General features: G+C 43.8%; 1 long non-coding RNA gene across 1 annotated transcript; it reads right to left on the bottom strand.

Annotated features, from left to right (window-relative positions):
- Positions 1–17,614: 17,614 nt before the first annotated feature.
- Positions 17,615–21,954, bottom strand: LOC140636566 (uncharacterized). The gene is made up of 3 exons (XR_012033766.1): positions 21,431–21,954; positions 19,418–19,464; positions 17,615–18,329 (listed from the first exon to the last, which is right to left on the bottom strand). It is a non-coding gene; the product is annotated as an uncharacterized lncRNA (long non-coding RNA).
- Between the last annotated feature and the right edge of the window lie 861 nt (positions 21,955–22,815).

A 22,815-nucleotide genomic window follows, 5' to 3' on the forward strand; every position in this document is an offset into this window, starting at 1 on the left:
AGGAAGGCCCCTGGGACCTTGTTATCTCTGAATTTATCAGAAGGATTCCCCCACTAAACAGGTGGGGTCCAGGATCCAAGATGCATCACTCCTATCAGCACTGAGATCCGGAAAGGTTTTCTAAGCCACTTAGGTTGGAGACTCTGAGGGAATTCTTGGAACTTCTTGTCTGGATCCAAAGTAACAAGTGTGGAGGGACTGAGAAGTGGAGTGATTAGCATCCTTTCTCTACAGGGGAAACAAAAAGGGATTTAGAGTTGTCCTTTAGACACATCTGGTGACCCAAAGATGTACCCTGCCTGAAAGGCATCCTGCCACCTGCCCCTTCAGCTACTGGTACCCTTCCTTGCCTCTGAACAACAGAAGCACTTTTGTCTGTGCCCTGCATTTAGGGTCTTCATCACAGGTGCAGGGAAGAACATTGGACTAATGCCCTCAAGCAGACCACATCACTTCCTTGTTCCCTTATATGTAGTAAGGCTCCCAGGATTTTTCAGTGCAGTGGGGACAAGAAACATGGCCTTCTGGTGGCTCTTCCTACTGAATTGTACTCCTAAGGCAGCAGCCAAGCAAGTGATAAAAATGAGAGAAGTTGCTAGATATAACATAAGAAGTGTTGGGTTTGGGGCCAACAGGAGAGCATTTCCACCATCAAAAAAAGGGCAGTCTCTATTCTCTCTATTCAGCCCTGCCAGTTGTTAGGGCCCATGCTGGCCAATCTTTTTTTTTTTTTTTTTTTTCCAAGAAAAACTAGAAGTCCAGACTTTTATGTCAAGTTTTCTGATTTTAAAGGCTGACAGTGAATTCATTTTTTTTCCCCAAAAACCTTGCTGCTCATACAAAACACATCTGAGGGCTGGATGCAGCCCGTGGGCTGCCAACGTGTGACCTCCTTCCTAAGTCTTTTAAAAAGAGGGGAATTGAAATTTTCATCAGACTGGAAATAGGCAAATGAGACGGCGACTCTTGAATTGCTGCTTGCCCCAGCGTGGCAGGCCCTCGTGATAGCTGGCCAAGGAACACAAAGATGCTGACTTCATCCCTTTTAGCTGGACACAGTTTGAGTGAAATACTGCTGTCATATCTTTCCACTGCAACTAAATACAAAAATGAAAATGTTCAGTAAGTCAAATATTCTGGGATAAAATGAGCCTATCATAATCAATTGATTAATCATTGTTAGCCTCTTATCATGTGCTGATACATGAGTAATGTATGTTCAGTGTATTGATTGCATCCAAGCTAGGATTCCTTTGAGGCCGTCACCTGAAGGACACTGTGACCACAGAGGTCCACCTCAGGTTACTGCCTTTTGCAAAGTGATAATGGGGTGCACAGCCAGGTGTAATTTAAGCACATCTTCCTACAGGCAGTGGGTGGTTACAGCTGCACTGCTGTAGCTGTATTGCTTTCAGCTTTAATGGGAATCTTTATCGAAACAGAAACCTAATTCCATTTAGGTTAATAATATGCCCACTCAATCTTCCTTTTCAGAACCAGCTTGATCTTTAAACTTTCTGAGGGAAGACTGGCAGTGATTCCTCATGGCAGGTGGGTATCACATCAGATAAAGCCGGGTTAGGAAAGACTTATTCAGAGTCATTTTGATTGCCTGTTTTCACAGTGAAACTGCAGTAACTCTCTCTTATCTCTGAATGCAGTGGTACTAAAACTGTGGTGTTGGACCACAGGAGTTGGTGTTTGTCTGTCACATGTACCAGCCTGTTGTTCAGGAATGGAATGGGCCTGTATTCAGGTGACAAACTAAGACTGTAACTATCCATTCCAACTCTGCTCTTTTAATCCAGGCTCCCCCTGTGTGATTAATGGTCTTGAAATAATTTATGGGAGCCAAAAGGGGGTTCTGGGAATATGGCAACCCAAAAGCAATTTCTATCTTTCCCACCCCCAAACCCAAAATTTCTTCCTCACAGGGGCCAAACAGCTGCTAACTTCCATGGGTGGCTGGATGCAGGTGAGGCCTTCAGCTTTGGTTCCAAGCAGAGAGAATTGTGAGGTTCTCTCTTTGAGTGGACTGGGAAGGTCCTAGAGAATAACACCCAAGGCTGTAAAGAATGGAGGGCAGTAAATCCTGAGAAGACTTGGCTTGTCAGGGCTAAATTCATCATAGGCCCCGTGTGACTGCACCAGGTTTTCCTACCCCCAAGGGGCCATGGAGGAGTTAAATGGGGACTGAGGCCTCTTCCCTTCTATTGGTGCAGTGTGGGAAGTCTCCAGGGAGTGGGGGGTTCCTGCAGGTGCCTAAGTATTGGCAGTATCTATAATTCAGCCTGTGGGGACTGAGATTTCTTCACCTTCTGCCATCCGTGAGAGTCCCACCACTTGGGACATGCAAACCACCATACCCTAAGACCTTAAGAGCCCATGCAGAAAAATACCCTCTCCTTTAAATAGAGCCAGGAGCCAGAGAGAGGAAAATCAGAAAGAGCAAAACATTCTGAGAAAAATGAAGCTGGAAGAAGAGTGTCTGGGTGGAGGAGGGATGAGGGTAAGAACTTGAATAAAAAAATGGCAACTGGTGAAAAGATAGAAAGAAATAAACAAGATTCCAAAGGTCTACAGAAGGTAGGAGAGAAAGAAAAAGGATTCTAAAGCTCTTATCTTTTTTTTATAAATTTATTTTTTATTGGTGTTCAATTTGCCAACATATAGAATAACACCCAGTGCATAAAGCTCTTATCTTATTGGAATGAGGGAACATCAGGGAGCTGAAGCACCTCTATGGAGAAACAATGCACAGCGGTGAGGATAATAGTATCTTGTTTTCAGAAAAAAAATATATATACATTTTCAAAAAGTATATAAGAAGCAGTTAGGCTCCCAGGTCACCCCTCTTGCATTACACAGGATGAGTGACAATTTACTGCCTCCTGGAAGAAGGTGCCCTGAGAGGTTGAACCAGAGGGACCCTGGACTCATGGATACCAGCCTCACCGAAGCAAGGATACTATACTGAAAATGGGGATTAGAAGGTGGATTAGTTATAGAAAGTTGGGATCCCTGGTCCCTGGTCTTCTGTGCCTCATCTCCCAGAATGCTAGTATCTATGCTTGTTCCTTCCAGTATGGGAATTAGAGGTTTCCTCTTTGGGGACCTGACCAGCTTAGGAGAGGAGACCTAAAGATACTGACAGTTAGAACCTCTCAGTGAAGCAGACAGGCTGGAGGGAAACCCACAAATCAACAGATTCCACCCACATTCTCTGAATTCTGGTTCAGTTAGCGCATCACTCTTAAATATGGGCAGACAACCAAGGATTACCAGACATGTAAGAAACTCTAACATGAAAAGCAGAAACCAAAAGGATTATAAATAAAAAGAAATTTGGAAGCAAAGAAAAAAGAAGGAAACTTGAAAGAGCTCTTAGTATCTCCAGAGAGAAACAAGAAGATATTATATTCAAGAGACAAAAGAAGTGGTTCAATGGGAATACTGAGAGAATAATTGAAGGAGAGCTTGGAGATTAAAAACAGGATAGCTTTAATGGAAACAACTTGACCAAAAATCTGTCACAGAATTTTGAGACCCATTAAAACAAAAGTTTAATGAGAAAAAAAAAAAAAAAAAACAGGATAGCTAAAAGGAATATAATTCAAGAGAAGAACTGCAAGAAGTTTCATCAAATTTAGCAAATAAAAATACAGGACTCCCAGTTTAATTTGAATTTCAGATAAACAACAAATAAGTGTTTAGTGTAACTATGTCCTATGCAACTCTAGTTCATTTGAAATCAACATTTACCTGGATATCCTGTATTTTATCTAGTAACCCCAGATGGAAGACGAAGTTGATGAAATCTCCAAGAAAATAAACCAGAGAAAGATGGATAGATTAATAAAGTGAGAGAAAGAGAAAGAGAGAGAGAGAGAGAGAGAGAAGAAAGAGAAAGAGAAAGAAAAAGAAAAAGAAAAAGGAAGGACAAAAGTCAAGGATTTGTTGAGGAACTCTAATATTTTAATGATAAGGAGTTCCAAAAAGGAGAACATAAAAAAAAATTATCAAAGAAATTTCCAAGAATTGACTGAGAGAGTCTACCCAGAGCCAAGCACAGAGGACAAAAAGTCCCTGACAAAGCACATCATTACAAAGTTGCAAAACACCAATGACAAAACAGTGAAAGATGAAGCCATATACAGAGGATCAGTAATGAGAATGGCAAAATTCTTCTGTGGATAAGAGTGAAGCAATGCCTTCTGAATTCTCAGAGAAAATTTATTTTCAGTCTAGAATTCTACACCCAGCTAAACAGACCATCAAATCTGAAGGCAGAATAAAAGTTTTCCTAGAACTTTCAAGATCTTAAGAAACTTAACTTCCAAGTACCCTTACTTAGAAACCTATTGAAGTGTGTGCTCCCTCAAATTGTGAGAGTTAACCAAGAAACAAGATATGGGCCCCAGGAGAGAGAAACAAGAAATCTCTGAGATGACGAAAAAGGGAGATGTCAGATGACAGCGCTACAGCAAACCCAGAGAATGACTTAGGCCTCAATGGAGCAGGACGGAAGGCTCCAGGTGGGCTCTCTATTTGAAAAAGGTAAATTTTATAGCATATCTGATGTTTGAAAGTATTGAGATGAGATTTTCATTCTATCAGACAGTTTGAGTGTGAATTAGTAATTGGGACCCAAGAAAATTAAGAAAGTGAGAAAATTATTAACTCTAGAAAAAGCTAAAAGTTGTATAGGAAGAAAATTTAATTGTAGTTCATTTAATGACTTAGTTGGGGAGATTACTTACGTAGTCATAACAGCATAAACACAGTATTAATCAACAAAATTATGATACAACTACATTGTATGGAGAAGAGTGTGCTTGTGTGTGTGTGTCTGTGTGAGGGTAAAAGAAGCCAAATCCTATTATGTAGTAATCAAGAGTCTCTACGCAATACCAAAAACTGAAATAACAAGAAATAGCTGTATAAGCATGCCATTTAGAAATAGAAAAGCAGATACTAGAAGGAACAGATATAAAAGTTGTAAGTGGGGGATCCCTGGGGGGGTCAGTGGTTGAGTGTCTGCCCTCATCTCAGGGTGTGATCCTGGAGACCTGGGATCGAGTCCCACATCGGGCTCCCTGCATGGAGCCTGCTTCTCCCTCTGCCTGTGTCTCTGCCTTTCCCTCTCTTTGTGTCTCTCATGAATAAATAATTAAAATCTTTTAAAAAAAGTTATAAGTTGTGTCTTCTAGATAGTGGGAATTGAGAGGTGGTAGGGGCAAAGATATGCACAACTATTTTGTAAGTGTTATATAACTATTGGGCTCTTTAAAACTATTTACCTTTATAAAAATAAAGGTAAAGTTTTAAAAATGTGACAATTTGACCATTTTTTTTTTTAGTTAGGATCTAGTAATACATTCAAAGATCAGCATTCTTGACCATGCAGGACTTATTCTCAGAATGTAATATCAGAAATTCCATATCAGAATTCTAGGAGTCCATATCAGAAAATTTATCACCAAAGTATATGAACAAGCTGAATTCTTCACATGGTCATAACAATAAAAATCATTTTAATACTATTTAGCAGACATTCCTCAAGCTTCTAAGTAAATTAGAAATAAAAAATGATAGAGTTGAAAAAAATGATAAGGTATATTAACGACTACAAAGGTAGAAGAAATATTATCCGAAATGGCAAAAGGAAAATGGTAGGAGATTGTTCTTAAGGGCCGCGGCTCCCAAATCATAAAGAATCTCTCTTCCTGTGAGGTCAAGACATTTAAGCTGTATTTTTCCTGCAAAGCCCTCAACACGGGAAGGGCCACCTGCATTAGAAGCACTTGTTTTAGGGTCCCTCGAGTCTATGTTTTGAGCAAGAGCCCCAGATAATTCTGTTTTGGAATAACTTTGGGAACAGCAGCTCAGGCCGACAGAAGGTACCAGAGTGCTCAGACTGAAGCAACAGAATGGACATTTCAAAGACCACCTCCTCCTCCTCCTTCCCCCCCAGCCCACTCATCCTTGCATCATTACAGTAGAGGATTAATAGGATTGATACTCAAGTCAGCCGCACCATTTCCTATGGAAAAGTTGGGTCACATTGCCACTCAGTGCCAGAAAAGTTCCTGGAAGTGGCCTTGGTTCCTGGAGCATCCCTGCTTTATCTGATTCTCAGCAAACAGCAAGATAACATCTTCCTGGGGTGGGGAGAGAAATAAGTGCTGCATCTTGTCTGCAAATCTGAAGCTAAAGTTTCTAAAGGTTTTGTTTTTGTTTTAAATTCCATTATAACGAAACTTGAAATAGTTCTCAGAATGGTCAGTGCTAGAGAGGAAGTAACCAGGGCAGGACAAGTGCTCTGGGCAGCCCTCGGAGTCCAGCTGGAGTCATTTTCATTCAGAATTTGGTGACATCCGTCTAGGGAGGCAGTGGGCTTTGCTCTGGAGACCTGGAGACAGGCAACCCTAGAGAGCCACAGGCATCTCAGCAAACAGAGATAACAGTGACAAGAGCAAAGTGTCTGAGAAGTGGTTTCATGGAGAGCACAGGAAGTGGCTGGAGTGACCTAGTGAAGCCTTCTCCACCCAGGACACCTTCTGAACAGCACCTCTGGCTGCTAGTTCTAAAACTTCAGTGTACAGCAGCATTATGGCAGGGGGCGGGTGGGAAAACACCAACTGCTCAGCCCAATCCCAGAGTAGATGCGGGTGCAGCTTGAGACGTGGCATTTCACATTCCTGGTGCTGCTGCTACTGCTGCTCTGGGGACACTTTGAGAACTACTGGCCTGTGGTCGTCAAGGGAAATCTGCTCAGCAGCATGGTTTTTCTTTTTTTTTGCTGGGAGCAATGACCTTATGACTCTGCTGAAGGAGAAAAGCTAGGGACGCTGGCGGGATGCATGCTGGGACCACACTTTGAGATCTGTGAGGCCATAACTGAATACTCCTCTTGAGTCCAGGGAGGAGACTTTGGGCCTAGTTGGCCAGATAACTGTTGCACCTGTTTACATTCATCAAACCACAAGCATCTGATGAGAGACTGTCATCATTAGAGCTAACCATTTACTAAGTGCTACGCGTACGCCAGGTGCTTCGTAGACATTCAAACTTCATGGCAGACCTATGACTCCCTCCAGACCTTGCCACGCATATCCCATCCTGGGGACTTTACACTGGCTGGACCCTTGGCCTAGGACACGCATGCTTCCTCCCCCCACCCCCAGAAGCTCCCCTCTACTCTCAGGTTTTGCACAAATCCCATCTTGTGAAAGCAGCCACCCTGGCCACCTGCCCCCCACCCCCTGAATCTCCACCCCTGCCTTAGGTCCACAACTTCCATTCCCACCTTCAGGCTTTACCTTCTCTCTTGAGCACTTACCACTAACGTTCTATATATTTTGTTTTGTTTATTATCTGCTTCCCTCATAAGCATGGAAGCACAGGACAGGGCTTATGTCGCTATTGTTTCCTTAGAGTCTAGAACTGTCTGGTACACAGTTAACAGTCTATACCTAGTGGTAAAATGAACAAATGAAACCTTCAGAGAGCCGAGCCTTACTTTGCAGGGACGTGCAGAATTTGATAACGTGATGATTAGAGCCTATCGACTAAGGAAGTATTTACATCCAGGGCGCCTGGGTGGCTCAGCTGGTTAAGCATCTGACTTCGGCTCAGGTTCCTAGAGTCCTGGGATGGAGCCCAGCCTAGAGGTCCCCGTTCAGTGGGGAGCCTGCTTCTTCCTCTCCCTCTACCCCTCCCCTACTCATGCTCTCTCTCTTTCAAATAAATAATAACATCTTTTTAAAAAGTATTCACATCCAGTTTATTTCATTGGAGCTGTTTTTTTTTTTTTTAAGATTTTATTTATTTATTAAAGAGAGAGAGAAAGCACAAGCAGGGGGAGGAGCAGAGGGAGAGGGAGAAGCAGGCTCCTCACTGAGCAGGGAGCCTGATCCGGGGCTCGATCCCAGAACCCTGGGATCGTGACCTAAGTTGAAGGCAGTTGTTTAACTGACTGAGCCACCCAGGTTGCCCCATCGGCATTGGTTAAATGTGAAGGAAGAAAACAAATAGGAATCAAAACAAAGAGAAGATGGGAACTAGGGGTTACGGGGAGGGAACAGGCAGTGGCACCACTCCGTCTCCCCCGGCATGGGTGGCCCTAAGCGGGGAGGGGGTGTTGCCTGGATTCTCACTGGGGGCAGAAAACAGCTACTACAGTCAGCAAACATGGTTGTTGGGAAGCAGGGTTTCTAAAGTGACAAGGAGGGGCTCATTCAAAAGAGTAGCTTTCGGGATCCCTGGGTGGCGCAGCGGTTTGGGGCCTGCCTTTGGCCCAGGGCGCGATCCTGGAGACCCGGGATCGAATCCCACGTCCGGCTCCCGGTGCATGGAGCCTGCTTCTCCCTCTGCCTCTCTCTCTCTCACTGTGTGCCTATCATAAATAAAATTAAAAAAAAAAAAAAGAGTAGCTTTCAAATAGTCAAGACCAGCTGACAGTGGAGGGAACCAGAACTAGGTTGTCACCCTGAAGTAGCAGCTGGCACAGCAGCATGGCGGCACTGAAGACATGAGGTCAAAGCGAAGCTGGCCACACGCCAGCAACCAGACAGCCTCCTGAGGCAAAAAGGAAGAGCCTTGGCCTATGATTTAACTGTACAAACAGACCCAGTTTTATTGGAAACACTGATAGAGTCCATGCCACATGGAAAATATTAAACATTTCCTCTCGGCACCTGTTTCTAACAGGCCGCAGTGTTGATGATTTTGCAACAATATATAAATGCAGTCCATTAATGAGCCCCAGGGAGAGTCCACATGCCCGGGCCAGCGTGGCCTGTCTCATATTTGAACATAAAAAAAGAAGGCGCCCGAACGGTTGAGTTCACAGCACTGTGCACACGGGCAGGTGCTTTGGTCATGCTTCATAGCACAGAACCCCAGTGAAGAGAGAGGGAAAAGAATATAAGATCATCTCAAAGCCAACAAACAGACCTCACCCACAGTGATCAGGAGACCCACAACCAGATTCAACTGGAAGTCCCTAAACGGTAATTTCGTTGAAGTCTACTTAGAGTGGGAGATCCTCCTCTAAATAAAAGCTGCCATGCGATCATCGTGATTGGGTCCCCAACATTCGTGACTGGGTCCCCAACATTCTCTAATTTGCAAACTGTGCTTCCCATCTCCACCAGGAACACGTTGAGGACCTACTGGGGATGGCGGGTCACAGTCCACAGTTGCAACAGCACAGTCACAACACTAGGCGGCAGTAAGCTGAGTGCAGTCATAGGGTGTCGCCATCAGGCTAAGGACTTGGTCCAGGGCGGTGAATGATTAATAGAGGGGCTTACAGAGGGCCCCAAGGTCAAATACATGTGGCCTGTATCAGGTTAAGCAGAGTTTAACCTTCACTCTTGTGTAGGCTAACATGCGCTGGGAATCTACCAGAGGACCTCAGTAGGGAGCGTTTCTCAAATATTTGACTATAGGAGCCTTTTTTTTCAAAGAACCCTCATTAGAAAAATCTGCCCTGAGCCCATTTGTCTCTCTGTACCTGTGGTGGAGAAGGTTATGGGCTAAGTGTGACTTGTTTACTATTTTTTTTTAAGATCTTATTTATTTATTCATGAGAGACACAGAGAGAGAGAGAGGCAGAGACACAGGCAGAGGGAGAAGCAGGCTCCATGCAGGGAGCCCGACATGGGACTCGATCCCAGGACCCTGGGATCACACCCTGAGCCAAAGGCAGATGCTCAACTGCTGAGCCACCCAGGCGTCCCAGTGTCACTTGTTTATAAGCAGATTTTGTTGGATCAGTATGGGAGAGACCTGGTCACCACTGGATTAGTAAATTCTTGAAGTGGGTATTAAACTTCTTCAAGCCCCTAAATGTGGCTGTGACGGGGACTTGGAGATGATGCCTCCCTCCAGAGAGGAGAATTCGAGATCTCCCTTACCGGATATGCTCTCACGCTGCAAAGCTTTGAATGAGACCTGCCCTCAGAGTCAAGTGCTTTTGGAAAAAAAAAAAAAAAAAAACCCAAAAAACTGCTGTTTGCAGATTAGCAAAGTGATTTGATGAATCTCCAAACTGTTGCAATTTGCAGTTTGGCAAATACTAAGTCCTCCCTAAACTGAAGCATATTAAAATTCTTATGCCTCTTCCGTCATAGAATTCTGTGCTCAGTCGTCTCAGGTGGTAAAAGGAAAGTTCAAGAAGACTTGGGCCCGGGGTGGTTTTCCTTCAGGAAAGGTGGTACCTAACACCTTCCCCCACTACAGGCTCTTGACCAGGCCCCTGCTTTGGGAAAAGAACAGGGAAAACCATGGTTAAAACTGTTTTTACAATGGTGCTTTCACATTTTAAATGTGATTCATATTTTAATCTTGTTCTGTAAACAGTCCACAGCTATTCCCAATATTTGATCTCATTGAGATCACAGGTGAGCGCCCAGATACCATTATCATTCCATAATGATATGGCTCCAGGTGCGCTGAGGCAGGAGGCTCCCAGGTAATCATGAGTTGGCAACGAGCCTACACAGGCTCTTTCTCCCTTTGGCCTCACAATTAGTGTTTAATGTCACTCACTAATACCAGGCAGGGCTTATCCTCTCAGGGACATCAGACCCAAAAGGTCTCCTGGTGCCCAGGGAAAGGTGAGAAAGATTACTGATTAAAAAAAAATAAGAGATTCTTTAATACTTTCTACCCATATCAGAAGCCTGAGCCACAGGGTCCTGGCCCTGACCTGGGTGTGGTTCCCAAGGCCGGCTGACACGGCTTCCCTTACCCTTTGGCACACCAAGGGTGCTTCCAACGTTTTTTCTTTTAACCTGACAGTTGAATGTGATATTTTGTGAAGCACTGTGGTTTTTCCAGCTTTGATATCAAGAGGTCTAGAAAATATTTGTGTGCTGTTTTCCTTTCTCACTCTCTTCCCTTCTTGATTTGCTTGTTTTGTTGTTCTGTTTTTTTCCTGAGCATTTTGGCTGTGGCAATCCCCCATTATTGTCCCTTGGAGTAATATCTTAACTATAAAATACAATCTTGTTGTTTGGAAAATTAAAAGAAAAATAGCAGTGCAGGTAATGGGGCCCGAGGAGCTGTAGGAGAGGAGCAAGGGGGTGGCGGGGGCAGGGAGGGACTATAGTTCAGTGAGAATGGCAAATGATTCACTGTCATTTCAAGACTGAAAAAAAAAAAGTGGATTTTACCGTGGTAACTCAATTTAACTGTTCAAATGATTATTGCTCCCCTGGTGTTTATAAAAACATATGAAATGAAAGGAAACAGACTCATACAGACTTGAAGAGTTTTCAAAAGCCGTTATACCCACAAAATCTGTTTGGATTTTGCCAACATTGTGAATCCTAAGCTATCAATTTTATGGCCTGGAGAAACAAGACAGTAGAGCACGGTGGTCAAGAGGGATCTCTGCTGCTGATCCACGGTGTGACCTTGGGCAAGTCACTTGACTTGCCGAAGTCTCTTCTTATATGGAGGGATTAGTCACAATTGTGCTTACCATTCAGGGCTGTTTTCAGGATTTAATGAAATAATGTGTGATAAGCACTTCCTAAGAGGTGTGTCTTATGGGAAATGCTCAATGAATTTTATTGTCGAAACTCTACATGAATAGAGTTACTGCAAAGAAACCAGGATTCCGTCTTTGGCAGAGTTCCGTGAAAGCCATGCGAGAAGTCCCGTAGGCCTTTTCCTCTGTACTCCAAGCACAGCAGATTTCAGTGGCAAGCGATCTGCCCTTCAGGGGGCATTTTCAATGCCTGGATATATTTTTGGTTGTCAAACTGAGTTGTGTGTGTGTGATGCTACGGGCAAATAGTGGGTGGAAGCCAGGGATGCTACTTCACATCTACATCGCACAGGGCAGCTGCCACAACCAAGAAGTATCTGGCCCTCAAGTGCCAATTGTGCCACAGTTAAAAAAAAAAAAAAATGGACCTAGCACAGCCCTTTGACATCTTAGGTCTAGAGGTTATACCTTCCTTCATGGCTCTAAAAAGAGTTGTATTAATCTCTATGTGAACAATTTTTTTTTTTTTTTTTTTTTGTCATCTGACTTTCAGAAGCTTGTGTGGAGATGAGATGGTGTTCTGAGGTAGGCTATCTATTTTAAATAGATTTTATTTATTTATTTGACAGAGAGATAGAGATAGAACCAGAGAGCACAAGTGGGGGGAATAGCAGAGGGAGAGGGAGAAGCAAACTCCCCACTGAGCAGAGAGCCTGACCTGGGCCTAGATCCCAGGATCCTGGGATCATGACCTGAGTGGAAGGCAGATGCTTAACCAACTGAGCCACCCAGGTGCCCCTATATATTTTTTATTTTTTAAGTAGGCTCCACACCCAATGTGGGACTCCAACTCACCACCCTGAGATCAATAAAAGGAGTTGTCAATGAAATTTTAAAAAATTATTTTATTTTATTTTATTTATTTCTTCATGAGAGATGGAGAGAGAGGCAGAGACATAGGCAGAGGGAGAAGCAGGCTCCACGCAGGAAGCCCAATGTGGGACTTGATCCTGGGACCCCAGGATCCAAAGGGCCAAAGGCAGAGGCTCAATCCCTGAGCTACCCAGGTGTTCCGAAATCTTAAGAGAACAAAAGAAAAGTCTCAGTTTCCTAAAGATCAACTGCATTAGCAAAGAGTTTGGGGGAAAATTAGGGAATGTGGTTCATGCTAGAGACAGAGCCCTGGTATTTATTGACCACTGTTCCTGGCTTTCAATGTTGGGGCAAATTTGTGGGAGCCCAGAGGCCCACTGGGAGAGTTAGACAAATGAGGGCATGGACTCACTCTGAAGATTTACTTTGGTGGCAAAAGAAAATTTTGATGTTAACCGAGGTCTTGAGATTAAAGCACAGACATGCTATCTTGATTGACAATTCATTACCCCTATTTAAAAGTAAATATAAAGATTGGATCTTTCTAGGAAGGCTATTTTTTTCGGTTCAAACAAATACACTAAACTGTGGGTGATTGTCACAAATTTGTACAAATCAGATCTAAAGACTTTCTAGATTGTTGTTGACAATAGCCCCAAAGGAGAAAGTGTACCTTTCTGTCTTGACAATATCCTACCTTCAATTTGTGACCAAACCATAAAAAGACAAAGCAGAGAAATAGGCTGAGAAGTGAGCTGCCATCATGTGGTGTCACAGACTGTCAAGTGTGACTGTCTTCCCCAAGGAGCGAGTTCAATGGACAGTGGACCATTCTGTCCTTATGAGATGCAAACCTATGTGCTTCTGAGCCACTCCTTGCACATGTCTAGTAGAGAAAGAGCCAGGCAGCAACAGAACCTAGAATCTAGAGTTGGGGGCACCTGGTGGCTCAGTTGGTTGAGTGTCCATCTAACTCTTGGTTTTGGCTAAGGTCATGATCTCAGGGTCATGAGATTGAGCTCTGCAGCAGGCTCTGCACTCAGCAGGGAGTCTCCTGCTCTCCTTCTCCCTCGGCCCCTTTCCCTGCTCACATTCATGCTTTCTCTCTCTCTCAAATGAATAAATAAATCTTTAAAATAAAATAAAATAGGGATCCCTGGGTGGCGCAGCGGTTTGGCGCCTGCCTTTGGCTCAGGGCACGATCCTGGAGACCCTGGATCGAATCCCACGTCAGGCTCCCGGTGCATGGAGCCTGCTTCTCCCTCTGCCTGTGTCTCTGCCTCTCTCTCTCTCTCTCTGTGACTATCATAAATAAATAAAAAATTAAAAAAAAATAATAAAATAAAATAAAATAAAATAAAATAAAACCTCCAGGGTGCAGGTTGACAGGCCTGGTAGGCCCAGCAGACCTTCAGGCCACAGCCTCTTTGGCATTTGCCTGAGTTGTGCAGGGTCCAGTCACAGGGCTAAAGAAAGGGAGTTGGAAGGATGGCATACCTGACCGGAAAAGCAAAGTTGGAAAAATCCCCTGCAAAATGGCACATGACCTTCCCACATTAGACTTGGAAGGTCGGTGCGCCACTTGAACTGCCATTATGGCTCACTCCTTCTTATGAAATCCTCTTGAACTTTTCTCACATTTAAATTTTGTGAGCGCTTAACCAAGAGCCCAAGTCCTCCAATAGCAATTTAAAGTTGAAAACATTTCAGAGGGATACAAAAATTGAATAAGCCTCTTGGTTTCGTGAGGGGGGTGATGGCAGCATAAGGGGCACACTGACCTTGCCACTTTATGAGCAGAAGGCAGGTGTGAGCTTACAAATTAATGTTCCAGAATGTCCACGGGAAGTGAATAAAGATTACCCTGTTGTCCCATTTGAATGCTGTGCCATTGCTCACGGTGCCAAAAAGTTTGATTACCTGGTCACCTTTGTTGATGAACTTCATAATATTGGTGGAAGGAGGTTCAATAAAATACTTCAAAACCAGAATGCTCCTCAGAGTCCTGAAACTTTGGGTCATAGAAGGAAATATCTGCAAGCAAATGACTTCATCATAAGCATTATATTTGAAGAGCTCCCTAACTGACCATGATATAATAAGCGACCTCTACAAAACACTTAGCTCTGGAGAGGCTCTAGTGGAACCTGGAGATCTGTGTAGGTGGAAAGAAGTCTCCTTGATGCCTACATGAGTGGGAAGGGCAGCATGGAATAGCGCACGGTGGAAAAAGAGCCCTGGGCCAGGAACCCGAAGACCAGGCCAGCTTCCGACTCCCTGCCCTTGTGATCTCAGACATTCCCCAACCCCTTCCAGTTCAGCGTCGTCCGTACAATGAGGATGGATGCTGGCATCTGCTGTGTCCCTCCTGGACTGTGAACATTTGAGAAAGCTTCATGAACTGTTTACTAAATAACCAGTGTCTTACTGTTCTTGTCAAAAGGTAATGAGAGTTAGAATCAAATTGTGTCTTATTAAGGAAATATGTTTATAACCAAATTACTTCCTGAGAACTTCATGTTTCCTGGCATGGTCTTTCATTTCTCTCCTAATATAAAATTGTCAGGAAACCTATGTTTCACTGAGTAGAAAATGGCATAGCCAATAAATATATTTTAAAATGTCTTATTCTATGGCCGCATCCTTTGGTTATCTAGCCGTGCTCTTTTGGAGGGGGCCTTAGGCAGAGATCTGTTCCTTACAGAGGATGGAAACCCATCCAAGTTAGTTCAGATAAGGGAAAGCTGGTTACAGAAACAAAAGCAAGAAGCAGCGGCTCATCTCCTGTGTGTTCCAATCAAAGTAGAGTCACCCCTTATGCAACTGGGTTTGGGAAACCTCCAAAAGCAAAGTGGTGCTTTTTTTTTCCCCCCCGATGGCTTCATGACTTATTTTCCCCTCGTATACACCACAAACCCAGATAGCACAAAACTGGCCCAGTCAGTATCCCCAAGTCTACATGACGCTGCTGGTCTCATCCCGTGTACTATCCAGTTTCTTGGTCTCTTAGTTTAATGTCTTTCCTTCTTGCTTCCTCTTGCCTGGAGTGTAGGTGCAACGCTCTTCTCTCCATGTCGGCTTCCTTTTTAGCATTTAAAGCTCAGAGTACATGTCACCAAAGCCATAAAATTTGGAAGTGTGCTTTTACAGAGCCCCTTCTGGGTAAGTTATTTAACCTCTGCGTCTCAGTTTCCTCAACTGTAAAATGGGGACAGTGTGATTCCCAATCACAGTGCCTGGTCCATGATGCTCAACAGGAGCCGTTATCATTATTCATTTTCAGAAGTTAGTTTATAAAACTGACCAAGAGCGGGCATAGGGCTATATAATCTAAACATTATGTCAAGTTCTAAAATCAGGTGACCTACACATGGCATTAATTTGTCAGGTAAGGGGATCCCCGGGTGGCTCAGCGGTTTCGCACCTGCCTTTGGCCCAGGGCGTGATCCTGGAGTCCTGGGATCGAGTCCCGCGTCGGGCTCCCGGTGCATGGAGCCTGCTTCTCCCTCTGCCTGTGTCTCTGCCTCTCTCTCTCTCTCTATGTCTATCATAAATAAATAAAAATAAATATTTAAAAAAATAATAATAATTTGTCAGGTAAGTTTCCAGAGCAGATGACTTGACCTCAGTCTTAAAAGGAAGTGACTGAAACGACTTTGTGAAGAGAGAAACCGAAACCTCGGTTTTCAGTGACTGTCACAAACCACCCCAAAACTTAGCTGTTTAAACAACAATAATTATTTATTTACTCAAGAATTCTGCGGTTTGGGCAGGGCTTGGCAGGAGCGGCCCATCTCTGTTCCACATGGCTCCATGTGGCTGGAATCCACCCAAGACCGCCTGCTTGCTTATATGCCTGGCACATGAGGTGGGGCTCGCCGGGCACCCCCTTTCTATGGGCCTCTTCGTGTGGCTAGCTGGCCTGGGTTTCTTCTCTCCATGCTAGGCTCAGAGTGGTCATACCCCTTACAATGCAGCCCCCTCTCCCAAAATGCAAGAGCAGAACTCTCCAGACATTCTTAGTATAGCTGGGCTAAGAAGTCCCAGAAAGTCATTTCCACCATACTTTTATCCATCCCAGTGGTCACAGGACCAGCCCAGCCTCAAGGGGAGGGGATTTAAAATGGCATGAATATCAGCAAGTTTGGTTCAACCGGGGCCACAGATGAAGAGCCCAACAAGAAATTCAAGGTTCAAAGGTTCAAACTCAGAAGTAACAGAATAGCTCCTGTACCCCACGAGGATCCCTGGAAGCTGTCATCTTTGCAGAATTTGAGTAATCTCTTCCTTCCAGCATCAGGTCAAATCCACTGAACTCGCATCAGGCTTTCAAATGGCGTGCCCGCTGACAGAAACCCAACAGTGACAGAGGCTCCGGGTCAGGTCTTTAATAAGTTCATTCCCATGGTCACTCTTCATCACTTAGCATTAGCATTTTTTCCTCTCAATTTTTCCATCTATTTCTCTGTTTCCTGAAGCAGTAAAACCTTTAATTTTCTGTGGGCTGATTATTTTCCATGCGGGTAGAGCTGGACATTTTCCCAAAGAACCAGCTTTTGGTTTGGTTGACCCTGGGTATTGTTTGGGGATCTGCTTTCTGTCCCCACGGTGGGCTGGGGTGGGCTGGGGTGAGGTGGGGGTGCTAAGGGGAAGGTCTGAGGTTAGTGGAGGGCCACTGCGAAGGCCTTTACTGCAGTTGCTCAGGTGGGGCTTGCAGTGGATGCATCAGTGTTTCCCTCTCCTGCCCCAGAAACAGAGCTCAGGCCTTCCTTCTGGAAACTTCTCCCTCCTAGAGGGGCTAGGGGAGCCCAGGAACAGCAAGGCTTTCTGCCACAGAGGAGGCATCCGCCTCTGTACGGAGCTGGGGCTTGCCCTGAGGTTACAGAGGAGAGGAGGTCGGGGCCCCTTCGCTTCAGAGGCTGCCTCTTTAGCCCCCCTCTGTCACCACCTGCCCCTCTTCACCCTGCACCTGCCACTTAGCTCCTCTGGAGATCAGACCCCTTCCCCACCCTTCCTCACCCTCCTCTCCAGTGTTCTCTGTGATCCCTTCAGAGTGTGGGATTTTTAACAAATATACACAACTTCACCTGAAAGCAGCATGGGTCTCTGGGTCCACTAATTAAGACATCACACTTAGCTAGAATGTCAGCTCATTCTGGGCTCCACCCCCGGTGCTTGGCCCAGAACACGGTGCAGAGTAGGAGCTCAGGCCATAGCTGCCCAACGTTGCATGAATAATCACACCCAGCTTCGAATTTTCTATTTTGTTCCCTAAGTCGGTCCCTTTGGACCCTTCTCCCATCACAGACTGTACCAAGGGGACAACAAGCGATGAGTTTCTTAGAAACAGCTTGTGTCAACAGTCTCCCTCCCGCCCCCTCCTCTGCCCAAAGTGGTGAGGCTGTAAACAGCTTCCATCAGAAAACTGGCACTTGGAAAACAGAAACCAATTAGGGAGCTGAGGGATGACTCAGGAGAGTATCATCAGAGGACCGGGAGGGAGAACACGCACGGGTCGGACACGAACCTTTGAGACGTAACCTTTTGGAAGACAGCATCGATTGTAAATAGTCAGGCTCTCAGTTGAATCATTGAGCAGTTACTGAACTTCTCTAGATAGATCTTCTTGTGCTTTGTGAGATTGCTGAACTAAGGGGATTTATCAAGGGGAAGGTCTGGATCGTTCTTCAGGGAAATGTTTTATTGTGATATTCTTTCGCCTTGTGTATTAATCAGCTTGGCCTGCCATAATGAAATACCACAGACTGAGTTGCTTGAGCAACAGAGATGTCCTTTCCTCACGGTGCTGGAGGCCACAAGTCTCAGATGGGGGGTGGAGGTGGGCTGGCAGGGTCCGGTCCTTCTGTGACATCTGTCCTTGGCTTGCAGATGGCTGCCCTCTTGCTGTGTCCTCGCGTGGTCCTCCCCCTGTGTGTGCTCGGGTATCTGTTCCCTTTTATAAGGATGCCAATTATATTGGATCAGGGCTTCCTGCTCATATGATTAAAGATTAAATTAATTAATTGACACTAAAGATTAAATTAATTAATTGACACTACCTCCAAATATAGTCGGATTCTAAGGTAGAACATAGGGACTCTGGGCAGGGGTAGGGGTAGGCATACAGTTCAGTGCCCAGCACCTTCTTTGTTTATGGAGGTGAAGCGTAGCAGAATATGTCACCCTAAAATATACCACTTTGGCATGAGGATTATTTTGAGTTAAGGGCCCTTGAAAAACAGCATATGTGAGAAGGGTGTGCCGATGACATCTTCTCTTCCTAAAAACATGAAAAATGCCCTCCCTCTCTATACCAGGATGAAAGAAATATTCTTCTCACCAGAGATGGGGACTCGAGGCTGAGAAAAATCTGTTCAAACAGACTTGTTAAAATAATCCTTGTCTTTCTTTAGTCTCTCCATCCATTTTAGTTACTTTTTCACAACTATTACTTTCTGCTCAACCTCAAGTGTACAAGCACTTAGGCTTGATCGCTTTGGGGTCATCATTTTCCTGGGAAGACTCTTTTGTGCATATGAAAATATTAAATTGTGTGCCTTTCTCCTGTCACTCTGCCTTCTACTTAATACTCAGGCCCAGCCAGAGACTGTAAGAGGGCAGAGGAAAAGTTTTACTTCCCCTACTGAAGTTTGCTAAATACTGTGTGTTGGATGAATAATGACATCCTTTCTCCCTCTCACCCACTTTTTCTGCCAGTTCCTAGGATTCTTGAAAACAGGGATTGACTATAAACAGGTAAGGGGAGGGACGCCTGGGTGGCTCAGTGGGTTAAGCATCTCTGCCTTCAGCTCAAGTCATGTCCCTAGGGTCCTGGGATGGAGCCCCGGGTCGGACTCCCTGCTCAGCAGGAAGTCTGCTTCTCCCTCTCCCTCTGTCTGCCGCTTCCTCTGCTTATGCTCTCTCTCACTCTGTCAAATAAATAAATAAAATCTTAAACAGGCAAACAAACAGGTAAGGGGATTGTATGGGGAGCTCCAAGGGTGTGAATATGGATGGCATTCCAAGGGTCTTTGGCCCTACCTGCTTTCCCTCTGTCACCCTTGAGATCAGTTGACTCTTCCCTTGCTCTGTTTGTTAGAGAAAAAGAAATTAGATTTCAGAGTCATTTGATGGGATGGGGGGGGGGGGAGGAGCAGTGCAAGAAAACAATGACTGAATTACTAATAGTCTTTTCAGAAGTCCTGTAGGTAATGAAAGCCCATGGGAGGTTGCATTACAGTATTTTCATTTGCATGCAGGGCAAGGAATTGGCTTGCTGACTACAGTTTCTCCACAAGTCTTGGGATGCAGGACATTTCTAGTCTTTTGTCTTGAGAAGCGTCTTGGGTAGTATCAGAAGCCAAGGCCATGAATACAGGAGGGGCTAGAGGGGGTTGTCATGTGATGCTGCCAACTTGCTGCCATGGCCTTGCTGCTTAGGAATCCTCTCCCAGGATGCCCCCTCTCCCCCCAAACAGAAAGGCTACTCTTTCTGACATGTAGAAACCAGACTATAGGCTTTGCTCATCGATGCCATTGGATTAGGATTTGATGAACTATCTGTGTCTCAGATGGGAGTGACTGGAAGGGGTGACTTTGGCATAGCCCTGGAAGACCGAATTGTGGTGGCGGTGTAGTGTATAGCAGCTCTATATTTCACTTCCAAGTTATAGCTAGACTTTTTCATTTTTCAAAAGCAAGACATTTCCTGATAGTTAAAAACTGATCAATCTTAGCCAACCAATATATTTGATTTGAAATGCTGTTGTTTTTACTTTCTGTATGAGAATGGAAAATGGCATCAGAGAGAAATGATACGGTTTTTGTTTGCTTTTATGTTAAGAACTACTAAAATAATTTATTTCAGCCTCATTTTATCTATAATAAACACTGTGATGACTGAGTCTTACAATTTCTTTTCAGGCCACCTAAATACCTTTCTTTTCAAATAATAGCAAATGAAATTATTTACACAATTGAGCAATTATTTAATATTGAATGTACAAATTTATCAAGATATACTTACTGAGATATTTCTCTTGTATTTTTTAGAACCACAGAGGCTTTTCTTGGAAAAGGACACATCCAGAAATGTCAGGGGAATAGTGTATGATTTTCAACCAAAAAACTTAACTTTCATAAAGGGGCAATTTTGATCAAGTCTTTAAAAAAATCTTGACTAAAAATAAGAAGAAGCTTAAATTATTGTTAGAAAACATAGAGAATAAAATTACAAACTCCTTAATTCACTTTAACTTATAGTTTTTATATCTAATTCTACAAAAACTCACCAAGCTTACCTTGCAGAGGTATGAAAAACTCATTCTTGTTACCAGTTTTTGAGTTTTTTTACTTAACTAGATTTTTTTTTCCTTTATAGGCATATATTAGTTTCTCAAAGTCCATTGGAAATGTAACTATGATAAAACTATGTGTTTTAAAGTTGTTTTCTAGTCCAGAGCATTTCTAATTAGACTCTGCAAAACCAGTTTTGATCCTATGTAAATAAGTAAGTGGTTTTATTAATGGGTCAGGGATTTCATGCAAATGGTATACCTTAAATAGGATGCAGAATAAAAGACCAAAATATACTAATATGCCCAAAAGCTTCTGTTGACACGCAGAGCTTTTAGAGAATGGGGGGTTCGTTCCTATCGTGAGAACAGTCTCTGGCTGAGCACAAACCAGAATCTCCATCCTGTATGCCTACACTTAGTTCCTTAAAATCACCCTTATTGCTGGCTTCCTGGGCTCCTGTCTTAAGCGTCAGAGTAAATGCAGTAAGTCCTATGTATCTAGCTTCAGTGTAAGCAAACTTGACTGCCCTGAACTATTGATGAGAAATGTCAATAACTCCTAAAAAAGCATTGTAAGGTTTAAATAATAATGTATGGAGTATCGGGGAGTGCTAAATGTCTCTTACAAAATTCTGGCTAACCTCCATGAAGATTAAAAAGTATTTACACACTTCAACTGATAATGTGCAGTTATCGTTGACTACAGATTTTATTCTTTTTTTTTCATTAAAAAAACTCAACAACATCAATTGCTTACCTTTCGAACAGCTATAGGGGATGTTCCATGAGACCCAAAGTCCATTCCTAGTGGATTCCACATGGACTCTGTTTTCACTCTTTGGGTGACACATTCTTCTTGACACTGAATATTCATCTATGTCAACACTTGAAACAAATCGAAATATTTTTGACAAATATAAATTAAAATTCCACCAAGTGAGTTATGGTTAAGTGTGCCAATTAAGCAATGATGTTTACTATCACTCCTGCTAGAAATGACTCTTAACTGAAAGTAAAGCGTTTTTAAAAGGCATGAAACCACAAAAACAAAGAGAATGAAAGAAAAAAAATGAAGTAGCATCAAGAAACTAGAAGCTGGCAGTGTTCGTACTAAACAATTTAGGGCAAGGTTTTTCAACCTTAGTACTGTTGACCGTGGGGGCCAGATAATATTTTGTTGTAGAAGGCTGTCCTGTGTGTTGGAGGATATTTGGCAGCGCCCCACCTCTTCCCACTAGATTCCAGTAGTGCCACCTCCCCAGTTGTGACAACCAAAAGTGTTTCCACTTACTGTCAAATGCCCCCCCCCCCCCCCCAGAACAAAATTGCCCCTGTGGAGATTTAAGGAATGAGAAAGATCTAAACGTATCTCTGTCAAAAGTCCAAAAGCAGGCTTATTCTGGCCAGAGAATGCTCCAAAGGCTCAGGACCTAGAGGTACCAGGTGGGAAACAGGATTGGCTGACAATCTGTGTAAGAGATAGATTGGCCATTCTGTATCCCTTCTGCTAGAGGTTCCTTCTTTGAAGAAGCTGAGTCTTGGAGACTCCAGGCTTGGAGACATGGGGCACTGTAGCTGTAATCAAGGCTACTTCTTGTTTAAATAGTCGATTATTTCCCTTAAAATTATTACTATTATTATTATTATTTGCAAAAGACAGACTGGTTAATTAAATAGAACTCTTATGAGGTCTGCTTAATACCTCTGCATTCTTTTAGGTTTTAAGAGTGGCACTAATTTCTGCTAGACCCTCTGTGATTTAATAATTGCTTTTGATTTACAATCTTGGGTCTGTGTGTGTGTGTGTGTGTGTGTGTGTATGGGAGTGGCAGTTTCAGAGCTCTCCATTTGGCTGTCTTCACTATGGTAACCCTTATCTCATAGGCCAAGGAGGCATTGGGGGGTTGTATCAATTCCTGGGAATATCTACCCAAGTATACATAGAGACACCAGGCAAGTACTACAGATGGGTCTGCAGACCCAATAGCCTGGAAGCCACACCTGAGCCAGCACCCCATATATTACCAGGACCCTTATATAACCCCACAGAGGCCAACCCTGCACAAACTGAAAGTACAAGGCCCCTTGTTCAAAAACTTATTAAGAATTTTTAAAGGGCACCATCTGGACATCAAACCAAGA

This window comes from Canis lupus, chromosome 7, assembly GCF_048164855.1.
Source record: "Canis lupus baileyi chromosome 7, mCanLup2.hap1, whole genome shotgun sequence".
In the NCBI taxonomy this organism is placed as follows: Eukaryota; Metazoa; Chordata; class Mammalia; order Carnivora; family Canidae; genus Canis; species Canis lupus.